Raw genomic sequence first — 7,484 nt, forward strand, 5'->3', positions numbered from 1 at the left:
TTCATCTGACCATATGACATTCTCCCAATCCTCTTCTGGATCATCCAAATGCACTCTAGCAAACTTCAGACGGGCCTGGACATGTACTGGCTTAAGCAGGGGGACACGTCTGGAACTGCAGGATTTGAGTCCCTGGCGGCGTAGTGTGTTACTGATGGTAGGCTTTGTTACTTTGGTCCCAGCTCTCTGCAGGTCATTCACTAGGTCCCCCTGTGTGGTTCTGGGATTTTTGCTCACCGTTCTTGTGATCATTTTGACCCCACGGGGTGAGATCTTGCGTGGAGCCCCAGATCGAGGGAGATTATCAGTGGACTTGTATGTCTTCCATTTCCTAATAATTGCTCCCACAGTTGATTTCTTCAAACCAAGCTGCTCACCTATTGCAGATTCAGTCTTCCCAGCCTGGTGCAGGTCTACAATTTTGTTTCTGGTGTCCTTTGACAGCTCTTTGGTCTTGGCCATAGTGGAGTTTGGAGTGTGACTGTTTGAGGTTGTGGACAGGTGTCTTTTATACTGATAACAAGTTCAAACAGGTGCTATTAATACAGGTAACGAGTGGAGGACAGAGGAGCCTCTTAAAGAAGAAGTTACAGGTCTGTGAGAGCCAGAAATCTTGCTTGTTTGTAGGTGACCAAATACTTATTTTCCACCATAATCTGCAAATAAATTCATAAAAAATCCTACAGTGTGATTTTCTGGATTTTTTTTTCTTAATTTGTCTGTCATAGTTGACGTGTACCTATGATGAAAATTACAGGCCTCTCTCATCTTTTTAAGTGGGAGAACTTGCACAATTGGTGGCTGACTAAATACTTTTTTTCCCCACTGTAAGTATTTGACCCCTCTGCAAAACATTACTTAGTACTTGGTGGCAAAACCCTTGTTGGCAATCAGAGAGGTCAGACGTTTCTTGTAGTTGGCCACCAGGTTTGCACACATCTCAGGAGGGATTTTGTCCCACACCTCTTTGCAGATCTTCTCCAAGTCATTAAGGGTTCGAGGCTGACGTTTGGCAACTCGAACCTTCAGCTCCCTCCACAGATTTTCTATGGGATTAAGGTCTGGAGACTGGCTCGGCCACTCCAGGACCTTAATGTGCTTCTTCTTGAGCCACTCCTTTGTTGCCAGTATTGGCTGCCATATTTTGTAAAACATTGGACTTCTATTGGAGGTATTGTATAGAATATTTTCTATATGCATTACATTCCCTAAATCCCGTAACCATATTTCAAAGGTAGGTACGGTCTCCAATTTCCAAAATTGCAATATGAGCCTTTTGGCTAATAGAGTGCAAAGAGAGACAGCATTCACTTCCTGGTTGTTCCCATCAACTGTACCAAACAGAGAGACAGCCTTCCCTTCCTGGTTATTCCCATCAACTGTACCAAACAGAGAGACAGCCTTCCCTTCCTGGTTATTCCCATCAACTGTACCAAACAGAGCGATCAATGGGTCTGGGGTATAACTCTATCAAAGGCTTTAGATAAGTAATCACAAATGAGAGCCCAGTAAACATGTAACTGAGGACATGTCCAAAATAAGTGGGTCAAAGTCCCCTCATCCTGCTTGCATCTCTCACACAGTGGTGAGGTGTCTGGGAATATTTTATGCAGTTTCACTTTTGAGTAATGTAATTTTTGAGTAATGAGATTTCTGAACCAAGTTCCTGCTCCCAAGCCCTTTTAATAGTGTCTGTGGATACCTCTATGTGGGCCTGTAGCACATCATAAAGTCTAGAGACCGACCCTTTTGAATGGGGTTTGACAAGGATAAGGCTATCTAATGTAGGATTCTTTGGCTTAATGCCACACTGTGGGATATGTGTCCTTAAGAAATTTCTGATTTGGAGGTATCTGAAAAAATGTGCTGCTGGCATGTTAAACTTACCCTGTAATAATAATAATAATATGCCATTTAGCAGACGCTTTTATCCAAAGCGACTTACAGTCATGCGTGCATACATTTTTTTTTGTGTATGGGTGGTCCCGGGGATCGAACCCACTACCTTGGCGTTACAAGCGCCGTGCTCTACCAGCTGAGCTACAGAGGACCACAGCTGAGCTACAGAGGTTGAAATGAAGCTAAATGACCATCAATGTATAAGTTACCGATTGTTGTGAGCCCCTTCTCCCTCCACTGTGAAAACATCATATCATCCAATGCAGGGTGGAAAGCATGATTCAGGCAAATTGGGCTGTCAAAGTATACAGTGGGTATGCTAAGAAAATACCTAATCTGTTTCCAGATCCTAAGAGTGTGACAAATGACTGGGTTAGAGTCATACGTGTCTTTTTTCACATTTGCTGGGCTACTAACAAGTGCAGGGAGTGAGGAGCGTTGACAGGAGGCCTGCTCCATCAAAAGCCATAAAGGCATATCATTCTGACGGATCCCAGGTAAGCTTTCCCTCCAGAAAGACACAATGTTCAGATTAGCAGCCCAATAATACAGTTTAATGTGAGGAAGGCCAAAATCCCCATCTATCTTGTACTTGCATAAATGCTTCTTAGAAATTCTGGCTGCCTTCTTATCCCATAAGAATGGAATTACTATTGAATCCAGTTTCTTAAAATAGCTTTGTGGTATGAAATTGGGTAGACATTGGAAGAGGTAAAGAAACCTGGGTAGCACAACCATTTTAATAGCGTTTATACGACCAACCACTGAGATAGGCAGAGTTTTCCAAAAATCGATATTTTGTTTAAGCTGCTCAATTTGCATGTCCCAATTCGTTTTCAATAGCTGATCAAGTGTTGTGGTGCAATGCTTCTTATAGAATTCTATTACATATCCATCGGGCCCAGGGGCCTTGCTGTTTGGAAGTTGTGCTATCGCTGTGCTAATCTCTTCTAAAGTTATCCAGGCATCGAGTGCAGCAGCAGCCCCCCTGTCAAGTTTAGGGAGTTCACATTCAGTGAGAAAGCGTTCCATAGTTTGTGGATCAGTAGCATCGCATTTCGATTGATATAGCTCTGAGTAAAACTACGCAAAGCATTTATTAATATCCTGCGGATCTGTTACTATTTTACCATTCTTGTCTTTTATTTTATGAATAGCTCTAGATGCCTGTACATTCCCTAGCGGTCTTGCTAATAATTTATGTGGTTTGTCACCCAGTTCAAAATAACTTTTGCGTTCTAGCAAGTAAAGAGGCCACCCATTTGGAAAGGATGGTATTGTATTCATATATAAAACTCTGTGATCTTCTCAAGGACTGCATTCGAGGAATTCGTTTTAAAAACGTTCTCCTGTTCCCCTAACTCTCTTTCAATTTCTTTCAGCCTAGTATTGACACGTTTCTCAGTGACTTTCAATGTGGCACCGTCATAGGATGCCACCTTTCCAACAAGTCAGTAAATCAAATTTCTACCCTGCTAGAGCTGCCCCGGTCAACTGTAAGTGCTGTTATTGTGAAGTGGAAACGTCTAGGAGCAACAACAGCTCAGCCGCGAAGTGGTAGGCCACACAAGCTCACAGAACGGGACCGCAGAGTGCTGAAGCGCGTAGCGCGTAAAAATTGTCTGTCCTCGGTTGCAACACTCACTACTGAGTTCCAAACTGCCGCGGGAAGCAACGTCAGCACAATAATTGTTTGTTGGGAGCTTCATGAAATGGGTTTCCATGGCCAAGCAGCCACACAAAAGATCACCATGCACAATGCCAAGCGTCGGCTGGTGTAAAGCTCACCGCCATTGGACTCTGGAGCAGTAGAGACATGCTCTATAGTAGCATTGCTTCACCATCTGGCAGTCCGACGGACGAATCTGGGTTTGGCGGATGCCAGGAGAACGCCACCTGCCCCAATGCATAGTGCCAACTGTAAAGTTTGGTGGAGGAGGAATAATGGTCTGGGGCTGTTTTCATGGTTCTGGCTAGGCCCCTTAGTTCCAGTGAAAGGAAATCTTAACGCTACAGCATACAATGACATTCTAGACGATTCTGTACTTCCAACTTTGTGGCAACAGTTTGGGGAAGGCCCTTGTTTCAGCATGACAATACCCCCGTGCACAAAGCGAGGTCCATACAGAAATGGTTTGTCGAGATCGGTGTGGAAGAACTTGACTGGCCTGCACAGAGCCCTGACCTCAACCCCATCGAACACCTTTGGGATGAATTGGCACGCCGACTGCGAGCCACGCCTAATTGACCAACATCAGTGACCTCACTAATGCTCTTGTGGCAGAATGGAAGCAAGTCCCTGCAACAATGTTCCAACATCTAGTGGAAAGCCTTCCCAGAAGAGTAGAGGCTGTTATAGCAGCAAAGGGGGGGACCAACGCCATATGAATGCCCATGATTTTTGAATGGGATGTTTGACGAACAGGTGTCCACATACTTATGGGCAAGTAGTGTATCTGGTTTTAGTCGTTTAAGTTTACACTGAAAAAGTTTTACCATCCTGAAAATATTTGTATTATAATTATAATTTGCAGTGGCGGCCACGATTTTGCAGCGGTGGTGCGCCGAGGGTGAGTCTTACCTGTTTTTGCCCAGAACCTTCATCGGTTCCCCTCTATTTCCCCCTCGTAATAACTTCCATCTTTCATCAAGAGTTTTCCATGCCCTGGATAAAAAGTAAGAGTTTTATTCAAGTGCACAGCATAGCCTAGCCCCAACGTGCCGATGCTATCCCTTGCTTGGACAGCATTGTCACGCATTTTCCCATTGATGAAAACCTACCCTGTCTGTCACGAATGTTGAATTCAATTCTATTTGAACTTACTCTGCCGATTTTCCAGGTTGTTGGTCCTTATGCCTTTGGGAATTTGAGACAAGATATCCAAAGGAAGGTATTATTAAACAGACGTGGGTCTGTTGTAGAGCCCCTTCCTCTTGGCTTCACCTTATGTCAACATAAAAGTCCTGCACGTTTGTCATATGTGCACAAAGTACTTGAGGTACTTTTTTTTAGCAGCTTTGGAAAGTCTGTTTAATAATACAATCATTCTGATATTTTGTCTCAAATTCCCAGCGGTATAACGACCAACCCCATGGACAATCAGCAGAGTAATGTAATATTATTCAAACTTCTGGCTTGTAGAGGTCTAGCTTGCAAGAACCCAAGGGGGCATACAGCCATCCCACTTGGGTTCTCAGCTGAATGTATGGACCACAGCTGGCTCAATGTGAACTACAATCACAACGCTCTGTTTTAACGTTGAGAAATGTTAATCCCCACTTGCGATACGGTTTTGGAAGCTTTGGAACACATTTATCAGCGATAAATAATTTTTCAAATACAAAAGATAAACTTACTTTATGCAGATGTAGCATAGTTGCACCAAGCTGTATTTGGAATAAATCATGCTTTCAGCAGGGGATGTCCCACACATCCTCCCACCTGGTGCTCCTTTCCATTGACGTCATTTAAAACACAGCTGTGTGCAACAGTGCTAAAACTGCGTACAGTAAGTGTATCATTTGTATTTGAAAGAAATGTGTCTTGCTGATATGACAGTTAAGTTCCAAATGTTTCCAAAACCGTGTGGCTAGCGAAGCGTATTATCGTTCAGACAGAGCATGGGGCAGCCTTGGAGTGTCAGGGCATTTTGCCCAGATGGCCGAAAGGTTTGTGAATGGATGGTATACTGTGCCTTCGGAATGTATTCAGACCTCTTGACTTTTTCCACATTTTGTTGTGTTACAGCCTAAATTTAAAATTGATTAAATTGACACAATACACCATAATGTCAAAGTGGGCTTATGTTTTCCAATTTTTTTTACAAATTCATTAAAAATGAAAAGCTGAAATGTCTTGAGTCAATAAGTATTCAACCCCTTTCATATGGCAAGCCAGAAGTTCAGGAGTAAACATTTGCTTAACAAGTCACATAAGTTGCATGGAACAGCTGTGCGCAATAGTAGTTTCATTTCATCTCGATGTTCTGGTGCCGGTCAGTCAATTTAAAGTATTGATTGGGGACTTTACTGTGGAGGAATGTACATGTTTTTCTGGGTGATGTGATGTTTTATTTGTGATTCCCATGACTGTATTTTTGTATTTGAATGTGTATATGTTTGTGTATAATGTGTATATTTATGTTGTATAAAACAGGGCACATTTGTAAAAGAGACCTATGTCTCAACATGTTTTCCCTGTTAAAAAAGTATTTAACATGATTTGTGAATGACTACCTCATCTCTGTACCCCACACATGCAAATTCTGTATCTGTAAGGTCCCTCAGTCGAGCAGTGAATTTCAAGCACAGATTCAACCACAAAGACCAGGGAGGTTTAGCGATGCCTTGTAAAGAAGGGCACCTATTGGTAGATGGGTAAAAAAAAAGCAGACATTGAATATCCCTTTTGAGCATGGTGAAGTTACTAATTACACTTTGGATGGTGTATCAATACACCCAGTCACTACAAAGATACAGCCGTCCTTCCTAACTCAGTTGCTGGAGAGGAAGGAAACCGCTCAGAGATTTCACCATGAGGCCAATGGGGACTTTAAAACAGTTACAGAGTATAATGGCTGTGATAGCTAATGGGCCCCGTGTAGCTCAGTTGGTAGAGCATGGCACTTGCAACGCCAGGGTTGTGGGTTCGATTCCCACAGGGGGCCAGTATGAAAGAAAAATGAACAAATGTATGCACTAACTGTAAGTCACTCTGGATAAGAGCGTCTGCTAAATGACTAAAATGTAAAAAAATAGGAGAAAACTGAGGGTGGATCAACAACATTGTAATTACTCCCCAATTCTAACCTAATTGACAGTGAAAAGGAAGCCTGTAAAGAAAAAATATATACCAAAACATGCATCCTGTTTGCAACAAGGAACTAAAGTAATATTGCAAAAAATTTGGCAAAGCAATTAACACCTTGTATTCAGGACAAAAAGTTATGTTTGGGGCAAATCCAATACAACACATTACTGAATACCACTGTCCATATTTTCAAGCATAGTGGTGGCTGCATCAGTTTATAGGTAAGCTTGTAATCGTTAAGGAGTTTTTCAGGATAAAAAAGAAACGGAATGGAGCTAGGCACAGGCAAAATCCTAGAGGAAAACCTGGTTAAGTCCAAATTGGATGTGTGTGTTCAGACAGCAGTCATTTGCTGACATGGCTACTCTAGTTGTCACAGTAACGACGGCTGTGCGTGCAGTGGTGTAGGCTGATTGGTGGTGGTGCTCGTGCTTCCCATCACTCAGAAGTTAGCTCCCGAGTGGCGCAGTGGTCTGTGCCACTAGAGATCCTGGTTCGAATCCAGGCTCTGTCGTAGCCGGCCGTGACCGGGAGACCCATGGGGCAGCGCACAATTGGCCCAGCGTCGTCCAGGGTAGGGGAGGGAATGGCCGGCAGGGATGTAGCTCAGTTGGTAGAGCATGGCGTTTGTGGGTTTGATTCCCACGGGGGGCCAGTATTAAAAAAACAAAAAAACATGTATGCACTCACTAACTGTAAGTCGCTCTGGATAAGAGCGTCTGCTAAATGACTAAAATGTAATGTTAGCTAGCTAGGTAGCTGTTTAGCTTTCTAG

Source organism: Coregonus lavaretus, assembly GCF_964263955.1.
Source record: "Coregonus lavaretus genome assembly, chromosome: 20".
Lineage (NCBI taxonomy): Eukaryota > Metazoa > Chordata > Actinopteri > Salmoniformes > Salmonidae > Coregonus > Coregonus lavaretus.